The sequence below is a fragment of the Castor canadensis genome, chromosome 9 (assembly GCF_047511655.1).
Source record: "Castor canadensis chromosome 9, mCasCan1.hap1v2, whole genome shotgun sequence".
NCBI lineage: Eukaryota > Metazoa > Chordata > Mammalia > Rodentia > Castoridae > Castor > Castor canadensis.
This window is the reverse complement of record NC_133394.1, coordinates 123771205-123786342: the sequence shown is the minus strand read 5'-3', so window position 1 is coordinate 123786342 and position 15138 is coordinate 123771205.

The following is a 15138-nucleotide window of genomic DNA, read 5'->3' as shown; positions in this document are numbered from 1 at the left end:
AAAAAGGAGAAAGAAACCCCAGAGATGCTGTGGCTAGAGACATTGTCAAACACTTGTACCAGGAAGATTGATACAGGTCTTTTAGAAAGTAATTTGATAGAGTATATCAAAATTTTTATACACATATTTAATTTCTAGGTACATGTTGCAAACTGAGCTAATTTGACTGGGCAATGACTGTCAGGTTCTCTTGATAAAATCCAGCTGATTCTAGTGAAGAAAGGTAGATGATATCACCTTGATGCTAAGAGCCACACTCCTCACCTGTAGGTTTCTGACTAGAGTACTTAAATGCTAACCTACTGGCCTTGGGGTGTGGGTGCAAAACAAGCTGTCACCCACATTGCTAATGGGCACAGTGGATATGGGAGCTGGCCCTCTGGGTTCCTGCTAGCTCTCCAATATGCCTTTGTAGGGCACACAAAATCTCTTTCCTTCTGCCCTTTTAGATTCTTCGCTGGGGTTCTATAACAGAAGCCAGACTGACAAGAGAAAAGCAAATTGTTTATTAACATGGGTCTCATATACACCTGGGAGAAACTCAGAACAGTGTAGCCCAAACAGTAGCTAGAGCTTGGGTTTATAGTGTATCTTTAAAACCCAGCTGGGGATGTAGCTCCAGTTGACAGAGCCCTTGACTAGCAAGTGCAAGACCCTGGGTTTAATTCCCCAGCACTTGGGAAAAAAAGGAAAACCTTAATAACAATAAATTTCAGAGAAGTGACAAGACAAAAAGAAAGGACCTTGGTTTCTAGGGTGGCAAGTAGTGGGGTAGGAACTATATTGAGGACCAATGGAAGATCAGAGCGAGTCATGCAGAGTCAAGGAGTTATACATAGTCCTCTGGTGCCATCTGGGCTGACAAGGACCTAAGGTTATTGACGATTCACTTCTGTACAAAGGTATGTCTTGCTTTAAGATAAATAGGGGGTGAGCACAGACCTTTCTTTGTATCTGCTTTTCCTCAATTGTCTCAGCTCAAATAATAAACTTATGCCCAAGTGGCACATTTTGGGTGACAAATTCTGCTGTCCTTTCCCTTCCTGGAAAACTAAAACCTTCATTTTCTAGACTCTCTTACAGCTGAGATTTGGGGTGAAAAGTAGCTTGTATCAAATTCCAAAATATCCCCTTTCTTATCGATAAAGACTAAGCTACAACACATGCTTAGTGTGAGGTCCAGAATCTGGTCACCTCGTTGCCTGCCAGGGCCACTTAGGCCTGGTAGTGGCCTTCCCCCATGGGGGGTGGGGAAGTTGAGGGGTAACCTGTGATCCTAGGACCTGTAGAAACAAGAAGAATTTGCTTTTCCGGCAGATAGCTTCCTCCCAGGAGGGAAGTGAAAGCTTCAGGGAAGCCCTGAGCTGAGCAGGCCCTGCACTGTTCCCAGATGTACCAACAGGTTAAGCCACCCCCTTTCTGTCCTAGCCACTGCAGAAAGTGAGAGGAAGATGTCACAATTTCTCAAGGAGAGAATCACAGAGTGAGAGAGGCAGGAGGTCTGGGGTTCATAAAAGGACAAAGAGAACTGAAGTGATTTATCCCCGCCCCCCCATACTGTTTCAAATTAAGTCTTATGAAGATACTGTATTCATGTGGGTTTTGTGTAGTTAAAAAAGAAAGAAATGCATGAAAGTGAAATTCATGTGATTTCTAATTCTGTGTAGGATGGAGTTGCCTACAGCAGACCAGAGCTTCTGCCAAGAAAAACTGGAAAAACTAGATACAGTTGAAGGGAGGGGAGGGGAAACCTTTCAACAGCATCCACAACCTGATGAGGCAAAGGGTACTGGGAAGGGCAGCAGGGGAACTGCAGAGGTGAGAGCTAATTGTCACTTTGCCCCTGGTGGCTCCATATCCTGCAAGCATATCCATATCCTGCAAGAGGAAAGGTCACTTCTGAGAAGGACCTATCCGAGGCAACGCTCCTCCCTTAGGGTCTGTCACAAGGGTGTCATGGCATGCACTGTGGTTTGTAATTCAATGCCAGTTTCCTCGTGTTTAATCTGTCTTCTTCTGGACTACCAACCTCACGTAGCAGGAGAGTTGGTCTGTCCAGTTCACCGCTGTGTTCTAGGCCTGTGATTGGTACACAGTCAGTGCTTAGGAGTACTTGTCAGATTGAGTTGAAATGCTGAGTGCTTTCTGGCTTTTTCAAATGTCCTGGATTCCAGAGGCACCTTTTCCCCTGCAGGCTCTGTTCCCTTAGGACTTTGACAGTAGGGTCAAACCCCAACCCTTTCCCGCTAATTACACTTGTGACTCTGGATCTAACTGTAATCCCTCCAGGGCTTGGAAGTGGGTGGGGCTGGGAACCTTATATCCAAACTCCCAGGCCACACCCAAGCCAACACCACTGGAGGCCTAGGCCCTTGTCTCCCTAACCACGGGAGGCCTGAGGCCCTAACAGAAAAAGTCGCAGGTCTCTCTGTAGGCATCCAGTTTCTGTTTAACTCAGCCTATTGCACAAGCTCTTCCAGGCCCTGTAAGTTCAAGTCCACCTGCTTGCAATCATCTACCTTAGGATTCTAAAACCAGGCTTGTCCACCTTTGATTCCATCGCCAGAGGAGCAACTTTGTTTTCTTCTGTGCACCATGAGACTGTCAGGCCCAGTGACACTGATGTACCTTGGTCACACTTACGGGAGGGCCTGTGATGCGAGGACAGAAGGGTGTGGGCAGCATGGAGCCCTGGAATGAGGCTTGGAAGCTTTCTCATGACCAACCAGATTTATCCGGCCCAAGAAGGCAGAGTTCCAGGTAGCAGAGGCATGAGTTGCCCAGGGCCAAAGAAAGCCCTTTAGGCTCTTTTTTACCTGCAGCAAATTCATGGCTTAAGTAGATGAGGAGGCTTCTCTGTGCCCGGGACCAGCCTGAGCATTCTGCACCTGATGGCACATTTAATCCTCCCAATGAACCAATGAGTAGAGGACAGTCTCCGCAGTTGTACTCTGAACACTGAGGCCTTGGGAGGTTAAGTGCCTCATCCTGCTAAGAGGCAGAGAATGGCGACCTGGTCCAAGGCTCCCTGCTCGTCCTCATACCTCAGCTGGTCCTACAGGCTCCCAAATAACCTTAGTGGTCAGCGATTTAAGTTTCTGGTCCCCTAAGTCTGGATGGACCTGCAGCCCAGCCTATTACCAGCTTGGAAGGAGTTAAATTGGAACTTTCAACCAATTAAATAACTTGGCTTATAATTTTAGAATCACATTGTACTTTAATCCTTTTTGTCCTTTTTTTTTGTGGGTTTCATATTTTTGTATGTGTATATAATGCACTCAGTAAATGTTTCTTCAATGCGAAATTGGTAAATGAACAATAGGACACAGTAGTTTGAGGTAGAGAATGTGGGATTCAGAATCAAAGAATCCTGGGATAAAATCCCAGTTTTGCTTGTTTCTGTAAATGTGCCCCAAGCCTCTGCAGAGGATCTGTTCCTCAGGATTGTTACAAGCATGACATAAAATCATGCCTGTGAGATCTGTGTTAGTAACTGCTTAGACTCACTCCACATGACCTTGGGCCAGAAATGGTTCCAGAATTTTCTCCTTTAATCCTTCTACAAGCTGAAAGGGAAGGTGCTCTTCACTGCCCCCCTTCTCACAGAGGAAGAACTTGAGGAACAGAGGGGTTGAGTGCTGTCTCCATGGTATCAAAACTATCGAGTGCGGGCAGAGGACTCACACTCAGTCCACGGTCTTACCCATTACTGCAAAGCTACGGGGGGCCACACACGGGTAGCAGTCCTCGGTACAAGTGTGCTGCTGTTGCCTCTGAGTTTGACAGCTGAGGGGAGTGAGGGCCAGAGAACTTGCATCATCATAGATGCTCCACCACAGAGCAGGGAAAAGCTGTGGCTCCAACAGTCAGTCGTGGGTCACCAGCCCGCCTGGTTTGTGTCTCAGTCTTTCTCCAAGGCCTGGCCTGGGCAGCCACACCCAGAGTTCTCACCACACCCTGCAGTTCTCACCACCCAGAAGTGCTCACCACACCCTGCCTGCTCCCGGAAGGTAAACAGGCCTCCAAAGAAGGGTGGTATTGTTGTGCCTGCCCTCTTGGCCTTGGTGCTGGAGGCAGCAGTACAGGCAATTTGACTTATAAATGCCACAAATCAATAAACAGTAAACTCAGAAAGGAGGCCCTCCTGAACCTCAATTGACCTCAACTCCAAGGTGGTTAATCTTGAGGACAAATGCCCAGGAACCTGATTCCAGGAGAAAAAACTTCCTCTTGGCACCCTTGATGAAGGGAGCTCACACTTAGGAGAGGTGGCAGAAGGGATGTTATGTTCTGGGGGAGACAGAAGTATGCCTGTGTCACCCAGAACCAAAGAAACTGCTGGGCCACCTGTAAAGACCCCACTACTGAGAGACTGAAGATTGCAAATTCCTTTTCCCAGGGCAGGAGGGTTAATCACAGCAGCACAGAGATACTGAGTGCCTCCTGAGTACCTCCGATTTTATGTTTATTTGTTGAATAACAGTCACCCTATGAGGAGGAGTTCATTATTTTCATTTTGCAGGCAAGGAAGCCACAGTCCACAGTGAGGCAGAAGGAGGATCTGAACCCAGGTGAACTTGTACAGCCCTTGCCTGGAGGCTGGCAGTGGGGTGGTCCCCTTCCTTTCCCGCTTGGTTAATTTTCAGTGGGATTTCTTATGTCAGAGCATGTATAGGGAAAGGATCACTTTGTCCATTGCATCTGCTACAACAAAATATTATAAACTGGATGGCTTATAAACACAGAAATTTATTTCTCATAGTTCTGGAGGCTGGACGTCCAAGGTCAATGTGTGGACACGCCTGGTATCTGGTGGGTTCCCATCTCTGGTTCAGACAAGCACCTTCTAGCAGTGTTCTCCTTGGGCATAAGGAGCAGGGGTTGCCCTCAGGCCTCTTAGAAAGTCACTGGTCCCATTCATGAGGATTCTGCCTCTGGAATCAAATCACCCCTAAAGGGGCTCTCTGCACCTGTAAAAGATGCAGAACCCATACAACTTAGGCCTCTGGTACAAGTAGAGGCTTAGCCTTGGGGGAGGAGGAGGAGAAAACTCACCAGCCCAAAAGGGAATGCAGTAAGGCTAGGCTGGGCCCCCGAACTTTACAAACCAGGGGACGGGGTGCTCCATACGAGCAACAGCACCACATGAGCGGGCAAGTTTCTTTTTGTGGTGAGGAAAATTCCTGCTGTGATGTCTGTGGCTGATGTGGAGTCTGATTTATGCCATGGTCAGCCTGGAACCTGTACAGGTTTCTTGGACTCTGGTTATCAATACCCCTTGTAGGTCCTCCAAGAAATATTTACTTGATCATTTCCATGTACAGGATCATCACTTTGATGAGGACTACAAATACATCAAAAATGATAGATAGCTTTTAACACCAGGGTTTCCCATACAAAGGATCAGAAGTCCAGTTCTCAAGGGGACCCAAAATATAAGCTGTGTGCACCCCCTGCTGGACAGGGAGACCCAGGCAGAAACTTGGGGCCTTCAATCCAAGGCCAGTTGTCTTTGGAGGGTTCTCTGAGCACCTCCTCTTCTCTCCTCTCAGATGGCTCTTCTCATTCTAGGACTGGATGGCCTGGGAATAGCACTGGCAACAGCAACGAGGCTTAGAGACTAAGAGGGTAGATGGATAAAGAGCCAGACTGCCCGGGGTTCAAAGCCTGCCTCTGCCACTGCTTTGATTTTGGACAGGGTATTAAACCTCCCTGTGCCTCACCCCCCTCATTTGTAAAACTGGGATGATAATGTTAGCTAGAACCTACTTCCTAGAGCATCTATGACACACATAAAGGAAACACTATCTCCCATACTGAGATGTAAATGACAAGACACCTAGAACAGTGTACATAGAGTATTATAATGTTAATTATATGCTAATATTAATCCCATCTTTTTTTTTTTTTTTTGGTGGGACTGGGGTTTGAACTCAGGGCTTCAGCACTTGTAAAGCAGGAACTCTACCACTCGAACCACAACTCCAATCCATTTTGCTCTGGTTATTTTGGAGATGGGGTAGCACAAACTATTTGCCTAGGCTGGCCTCAAACCACAGTCCTCCCAATTTCAGCCTCCTAAGTAGCTAGGATTACAGGTATGAGCCATCAGTGCACACCATAAATACCATCATTATTATCAATAAAATCTAAGAAATAGTTCCTCTTCTCTCTCAACTCTAAGGGTCACTCTAGTGGCCATCAGTAATTGTAACAACTTGGGAGTCACTAATAGGCAGATGCCATGGGGAGGGATGGGGTGGAGATAACGAGGCATATAAAATCCATCCCCATCCCACCCCTCAGTAAATGCTCAATTACTGCTAGCTGTTAGCCATTCACACCTTGGTGTGTATCATAGACACTTATTCTAGAGCCCAAGGAAGAGAAGCAGTCACTACCACTAATCCAAAAAAGAAAAAACTCTTTCTCAAAGTGAAAGGTAGACTAACACGCCAGTCATGCACTTCCAAGGTTTGCTGGATCTGCTGACTTTACAACACCAAAGTATGCCTTCTACTCCTGCAACTGGGGACATTGAATATAGTTTGGTTTCTAAGATAGCAACAGATATCTCAGAACAATTCATTCTCTTGGGAATGTAGAGATTGTAAGGTGTACACTCACATAAACAATGTACATTTATGCGTATACGTGCACACCTGCAGACATCTACGTCTGTATTCCATTTTAAGGCATTTGGCATATCCCCATATATATTGTGAACATTTTTAAGACCATGTGTACACAACACATTCAGAATGACTTACAGATGTTTGTGCCCCTTTGGATGGGACATGGGATCATGGGGAAGGAGGTAACATGGAAAAGGCTTCAGTTGCTAACCAGGGCTCACACAGGCACTGTATTCTTAAGAAGTTTGGAAGCTGGGCAGGGCAAGGCAGGTCTTAGGAGGGTGGAGGTGATGGAGAATCTAATGATGCAGCAGGCAAGGAGAAGATCCCAAAAGGCTGATTTAGGGGCAGCCGATAGTGGCGATAGCGACAGCTTTCCCATCCTTTTGCACGGAAGAACTTGTGCTTGACATCACTATTTGTGCAGGCCTCTCCTGACCCTTGGACTGTGCCATCTCTGAGCCTCCTCTGCACCCCAGACCGCCTCCTGCCATAGCACTGTCACCCACTCCTCTCTCTGCGCATTGGGATGGAGAGTGAGGAGAAGCTTTTCCTTCCTGCTTCTGTATCTCTGTCTGCCACACTCAGCATGCAGTATTTGTCACAGGGAGGAATGGATGTGAATGGAGGAACAAGTGTATGAGAGAGTGATGAAGGAGAACAGAGAGCTATGGGTCTGGAACTCAATTCTTCCCACCTGGGGACTCCAGAAAACAGCAAGAGCCTGGGATAAAGTGCCTGCTGGCGCTTGCCTCCTGGCAGGAAGAAGGACCAATGGCAACAGCATTTTGTCACAGCCCAAGGACATCAGTTAGTGTTCTGGGTCAAGAAATCTCTCCGCTGGAACTTCAGGGTCTCCTAGCTGACAAAATATCCTGTGAGGCAGCCAGAGCCAGGTGGGAAGTCATTTTGGATGAGGCCACCCATGGCAGTTGGAAACAATAGCAGTGCTGTTTTTATGGTTTAGATGAGTGTCCACAAAGGATCTCCAGCCCTTGGCACTAATGGGAGGTGGCAGGAACTTTAAGAGGTGGGACCTCTTACAGGTGTGGGAAGCCTTCAGGTCATTGGGGGCATGCCTTTGAAGTGAATTGTGGGACCTCAATTTCTTCTGCTTTCTCTCTCTTTCACTTTCCTGTCATGCACTAAGAGTTTTGTTCTGCCACACATTTTTTTTTTTTTTTTGGTGGGACTAGGGTTTGAACACATGCAAAGCAGGCACTCTACCACTTGAGCCATACCTCCAGTCCCTTTTGCTCTGGTTATTTTGGAGATGGGTCTCAGGAACTTTTTGTCTCGGGTGGCCGTGAACTGAGATCCTCCACATCTAAGTCTCTCAAGTACCTAGGATTATAGATGTGAGCCACAGGTGCCTGGCTGCCACACACTCTTTCCAGGATGTGCTGCCTCACCACAGGCCCAAAAGCAACAGGGCCAATTGCCTGTAACTGCAGCACCCATGAGGCAGAGGCAGGAGGATTGTGAGTTTGAGGCCAGCGTGGACTATATAGTGAGACCCTGTCTCAAAACAACAAAAACAAAAGATGAATAAATACACCTTTTCTCCATACAAAGCACAAAACTGACTAGTACAGTTAGAGCATTGCCCTCGAAAGTTCCAACTTCAGTCAGACTTGCAAAGGAAACACAGCTATTCTACAGATGAGAAGATGGTACCTTCAAGAAGCCCAATGGCCTGCCAGTGAACAGCAAAGCTAGGATTCAAACTAGTTGGTTGGCTTCTTATCCCCCCACCCCCCATGGCTATTTGGGAAAATGGGAATGATGGAAGCCAAGGGAAGAAAGTCTGTGTGTTGCTTACTGTGACACCCACTGCTATAGCCAACTTTGAAAGTCGTCATTACTCCAGCAACAGAAGTCTGTTTCTGTCTCACATAAAGTCTATGATGGAGATCCTGGTGACCTGATGAAATCCAGGACCTCAGTTCCTTTCATCTGGGGTCTACCAGCTTCAGCCCATGGTTCCAGTCATATGCCATCTTTTTCAAGCTGCCACAGGGAAAGAGCCTGGAGGATGAAAGGAGGCTTTATGGATCAGATGTGGATGCAGTGCATATCACTGTTTTTAGAATTTTGTTTTACTCTCTAGTTAGCATACATGAAGTCTCAGAGGACTGCATGCTGACAAGACAAGCATTCTACAACATGAGCCACACCTCCAGACTTTTTTGTTCTGATTATTTTGGAGATAGGGTCTTGTTCTTTGCCCATCCTGGCCTGGACCACGATCCTCCTATTTTATGCTTCCGTCTGTGGCTGGGATGACAGGCGCACCTGAACCCAATTATTGGTTGAGGTAAGGTCTTGAGAACTTTTTTGCCTGGCTGGCCTGGAACCGTGATCCTCTTGATCTCTGCGTCCTCAGTAGCTAGGATAACAGGCATAAGCCACCACACCCAGCTATATATCACTCGTCACCACCGTAGAACTCAGTTACTTGGCCAATACTTTCCAGTGGACCTAACTCGAAGGGAGACTACAAAATATAGTGCAGCCCTGTGCCCAGGAAAAAATGCCAAGGAGTTTGATGAAGCTGGACTGTGACATGAGATTCCAGGACAGAACAAAAGAGTGGAGTAGACCTCCATTGGTACATCAACCCTATGGCGAATCTTCGGAATCCAAACTACAGTTCCATTTCCAGTGAATGTGTTCAAAGCCTTCCCACAGTGAGCGCAGGTTATTTTATCCCTTTCTTTGGAGATCATGGTGCACATGCACCTTTTGAAATGGGGGAAGAGGTAATCATACTAATGAAAACACTAACTGCCACTTACTGGTCATGCACGTTGTCAGATGCTGTTCTAGGACACTTTAAAGATCAGACCTCATTAGCTCTAGGAAGGAAGAGCAGTGAGTCTCGGTTTAAAGTCAGGTCATACCTGAGTTTGGATCCAGTTCTGTAGCTATTAGCTGTTTAGCCTTCGTCATGTTACTTAAGTTCTATGAGCCCTGTTTTCTCTGTGGAAAAATAATTTCTATTTCATGGAATTTCTGTGAAATGAATGCAGTAATGTACATACGTTGAGTGACTATATGAAGCCCCCTAAGAAGTGGTAGCTATTACCACTCACCTTCTGGATCACTCTATGACAGGCATTCACAATTCTCATTTTGTAAGTGAGGACGCTAAGGTACACCCAGCTAGTACGTGACTGAATTGGATGCAGACCTCCAAAGCCAAGGTCTTTCTACTACACTACCTTCTTTGAAAAGACGCAATGGCAGTAACCTGTCAGTACAACACAGTTGTATTTTAAGTGAATTTGTGCAGTCAGGCACTAAAAAAGTTTCATTCAATTACGGAGTGCATATATGATGGTGGTCCAGTAAGATGGGGTAACCGAGAGGCGTCACAGCCATCTTAGTTTGTGTAAGCGCACTCCATGGTGCCAGCACGACGAAGAACTCACCTAATGACGCACTATCAGAATGTGTCTGGTGATTAAGTGACACCTGATTGTATTTGAAATTGTATTGTACAGAACACACATAAGGACTCATTTTGTGTTCAAAATGAGAAATCATGCAAATCCCCAAAGTTAAAATTAAATCAAGACTTTCTCAGTTTCACTGGGTGCTAGTGGCTCATACCTGTAATCCTAGCTACTTGGAAGGCTGAGATTGGGAAGATCACAGTTTGAAGTCAGCCCAGGCAAAAAAGTTCACAAGACTCCATCTCCAAAATAAGCAGAGCAAAATGGACTGGAGGCATGGCTCAAGCGGTAGAGCACCTGCTTTGCAAATGTAAAGCCTTGAGTTCAAACCCCAGTCCCCCTAAGTGGCCTGTAAGCTGTACCCCATGAGCTCCCAACCAGAAATCCTCTCTTCCTGCACTGGTGTTTCATGAGCTGCGCTGCTGCTCACACGGCTCAGAGTTTGCAGAGATTTGGGTGTTATTATGATTTAAAATACATCTTTATATTGAGCTGTTATTATGATTTAAAATACATCTTTATATCCAACCCAACGAGGGTTGGTGATGCAGGAGGGCACCAACAGCAGTACATTTATTCCAGACTTTGTATGTCAGAAAAAGCTCTGAAGAAGAGCTGGTAGCCACTATAATATTCTGCAGACTATCAGAATCATGCTAAAGAAATGAGACCCACCATTAGAAGGTACACAGCGATGAGCACAGATTTATGTGCTCTGAAAATAGTCCCCTTCATACTTCAAACTTATTCGTGTGGAAAATTTTGCTTTGAATTACAAAGTTTTAAATAATTCAGGCTTTAGGAATAGAGTCTTTGTATGAAATGAATCTACTCTAAAGAGATCATTACTGACTCCAAGAACTCTAGCATTCGATGTACTCAGTGTTTCTCATTATGATTTACAAATTGAAAGTTTTATGTATACATCAGCCTCTAATGAGCTTGGTTATCATGAGTTACCTCTAGCAGTGCTGAAGAAAATCAATTTTTCTAACCTGTAAGCCCGGCCCTCATTTACTTCCAAGCACTTCCATGTATGCATTGTGGTAGCTTGTGCATCGCAGTGTTTCAGTTGCATGCGGGAGGTTGATTCTAAGCAAGAATGCCCAGAATTAGGGTGGCCAGAGGGCTTGGCACTCAGGAAGTCAGGGCCTCATGGCGGCTGCTGTGCATGGTTTAATCAACAGCTCATGTATTGCCAATCAGCACAGAGAATGTCACAAATGGTTTTTATTTGTGATCATTAAATAGCATGAAGGATTTTAGAAATGCACGCTAATTGGAGCAATTAAAGACATTTAAAATGTGTGGCTTGGCTAAAATAATTTAGAGACACCCCCTTCTCCCCCCTGCAATTGCGCAACTGAAATACAAGGACTCTTGACCGATGTCACCTTCACCTTTGAGGGTAATGCTCCAGCTGCAGTTTAGAGACTCCCAACTCCCTCCATCCAATGCCATCTGTCAAGGTAACAGAGGAGGTTTGCTGTGTGTCTGCTTTGAGTGACCTGAAGAGACAGATGGCTGGGATTTCTTTCTACCTTAAAGCACAGGTTACAGAAATGACTCTGTAGATGCTTGCTGAGAAATGTTTGTTTAATAAACATCTGTATACATGGCAGAATTAGAACCTCGAAGCATGCTTGCCACTAATCCTCCCTGCGATGGGTAACTGTGGATGTCAACTTGACTGGATTGAAGGATGCCGGGGAAATGGTAAAGCCTACTTCCGGGCGCGTCTGATGGCATTTTCACAGAAGACTGACGTGGCTCACAGAGCTGCAGAGAGGGGGTGAGGAGACCCGCCCTCAGTGTGAGTGGCTCCATCCCATCAGCTAGAGCCCAGATGGAATGACAATGTGTAAGCAGGGTGTCCCCAGCCTTGCTCAAGCCGGTATGTTTGCTGCTGCTGTCACCCATGGGTGTCAGACTCTAGGGTCCTCAGCCATTGGATGCAGACTTGCACCAGAGACTTCCAAGGGCATCCAACCTTTCAGCCACAGACTGGGGCTGCATCACTGGTCCTTGTGCTGAAGCTTCCATCTTCTTAACTGAACTGTTAACTGATTTTCCTGGCTTTCCAGCCCAAAGGTGGCCATTCAGCCTCTAATTGTGTAAGCCAATCTAATAAATCCCCTCTATTCTATCCATTCAGTTCCTCTGGAGAACCCTGACTAATACACCCACTTATTTCATCTGAAACTGAGGCAGGACTGATCAGGGAAAAATGAGGCCTGGGAAACAGCAGCCAGGAATTCAGAGATAAACACTGTAATGATGAATAGTTTGATTAACCACTAAGCTAGAGCAAGACCAATGAGAAACTACTCTCATCGCTTTAAGCTGTACACTCCCTCACTAAGCTGCAACATATAGTTTAAAAAAAAAAAAAAAGCCAGAAAAAAAAAGTCTCCCTTTGACTTTTCCTTCTGGGGCAAGTGATTACCAGACTCTGAGAACTGAGCAAGATCATCTTAAAGAAAACACTTATCTTGGATAAAAAAAATTAGTAAAATGACTCTTCTGGACACAAAACGTGTTGACAAAGAAAGAAAAATTATTTTAAGTAGGATATGTGTGAAAGGGAGCATCTGGCAGGACCCAACCTTTAATGCTCTTCACCCATTGATAAAACAGTGTAACAGCAAGAATGGTTAAACATGCAAGGTGTCCAGAAGAAAGGGGAGCACAAACCCTGATGCACTTTTTCACTCAAAATACCCGTGATGTTACAGCACTCACTGCACCTGTTAACGAATGTGCCTGTACCCATGTCTGGGAGTGTACTGTCTTTTCTTTGCTTTACTCATAAACTTTCTTGGTCTCTACCCCGATGTGTTCTAAAATTCTTTTTTTTTTGCAACAACAACTTAGTATCCAAGGGTCAAATGGAGACCTCCTCCCTTTTGGAGCCCTCCTCTCTGGAGCCTCACCAGCTCTGATAACAAAACCAAGAGTCGTGTCTGCCCAAACTGGGTGAGGTGAGTTGACAACATGGGTATTGGAACCAGAACTAGAGCAAGACCTATGTTTGTTGTTTAAAAAAAAAAAAATCATAGCTTCCTTTGAAACAAAGATAGGTAAAACAAAAGGAGATAACCCAAGATTCTGGGGAATAACCTGCTGGCCACCTCAAATAGGACCATATACCTGTGATACTGATCTCTCTCGGAAGTGACCGGGGGAAGAGAAGATGTTGCCCCTCGGAGAATTCCTGTGAACCCTGACCACACTCACTTTCTTGGGTCAACATGTCAGAAATGATCAACAGCTTATATCATGGAGCACATGGAACTAGGCCAACCTACCTGAGATGTTTTCAAAAGAAGTTGGGCCCACGTTTATTAATGAAAGCCTTGAACAGTTTTTGGGAAGTGCCAACCTATTTTAAAACCAGAGCACATCCTCTCTTCAGATAGGGAGGGGAATTTATGTCCCACTGAAAGCTTCCTTGCCAGGTGCCACGGTATACATCACTATCCTCCATTCCATTGTGTCCTCAGTGTACAAGTACCTGGGTCCTAGCTTTCCTTCCCCATCCAATGAACTGGATTTTGTTCAGTGAATTAGATTTTGGACAGAATTTCTTTACTTCTGGCTTAATTAGTGAATTATGGGTAAAACTACCAATTTATCCTCAAACTTCACCTGATAGCAAAGTTGTTTTGTTTTGTTTTGCAGTGCTGGTGTTGGAACCTGGGGCCTCACACATGCTAGGCAAATGCTCTAGCACTGAGCTACACCCCCAGTCCCTGATAGCAAGGCATCTTAAATGTCACTTTGATGCAAATGCTGACTTTCTTCTCTTGAGATGATGAATTATATTGAGTTTTAACTTTAAAAATGAAATATTGCAGACAAAATCTATGTAGCATGATCATAATATACTATGATCAAACAAGATTCATTCTAGAAATATAAGAATGATTCACCTGGTGTGGTGGTACATGCCTGTAATCCAGTACTCAGTAGGCTAACGCAGGGGAATTGTGAATTCAAAGCCAGCCTGGGATACATACCAAGATCTTGCTTCAAAAAAAAAGTAGGAGTCAGCAAATATACAATGGTAAAACACAAATACCATGTCAACATTTTTTTGGTTGGGACTGGGGTTTGAACTCAGAGCTTTGTGCTTGCAAAGCAGGTGCTCTACTGTTTAAACCACAGCTCCAGTCCATTTTGGTCTGGTTATTTTGGAAATGGGGTCTCATGAACTAAATTTCCCTGGGCTAGACTTGAACCACAATCCTCCTGATCTCAGCCTCCTGAGTAGCTAGGATTACAGCCGTGAGCCACCAGCACCCAGCAATGAGCAGAATCTTAAAGCAGCATAAATCATTTTCAGTGGTTAACATGTGCATCCTCAAACTGACCGTGTTGGTGTGGTATCCATCCCCATGCCCTCTCCATAGCCCCTTCTTGAGTCCTCACTCCTGACCCCAGCCCTGTTCTATTCATTGGCTGCTCACAGACTGAGAGAGCAAATTCTCCTCCTAATCTGCCCCTCTGCTGTTAATGGATTATCCTTCTTCATACGCATAAAATGTAAGGGTCTCCCTTCCCCCTTTTGTGTGCGCCCATGTCATACTCTTCTCCATTGTCATCACCTATGTCTTCATCCTTGGTGATCCGGAAGCCTGGCACTCATGCATTGCAGTGAGCTTGGCCTCCAATGCTGAGTTGTCATTAGGTGCAAATCTAAGTTCTGTTCAAAGTGCTGTTTGTGGATTAATTCCCTTCAATAGTCACATGAAATTTAGTAAGTTTTACATTTAACAGATAGTAGAAAGAGTAAAATAGCAGCATAGCATATAATCTAGAAATATGCAGGTGAAACCCAGAAACAGCACATTAAGAAATGGAAGAATTGCTTCTATAGAGAGGAAATCCGGATGGAAAAGCACAGACGAGTAGGGGTTGTTGGTTCTCAGTTAGAAACCTTAAAAAATTTGACTTGATAAAACTAAAAGCTAGTTAACAAATAAATACAATAATTTATCAATCAATTAACAAGTAACAGTTTGTTTACAGTGCTAGGAATCAAA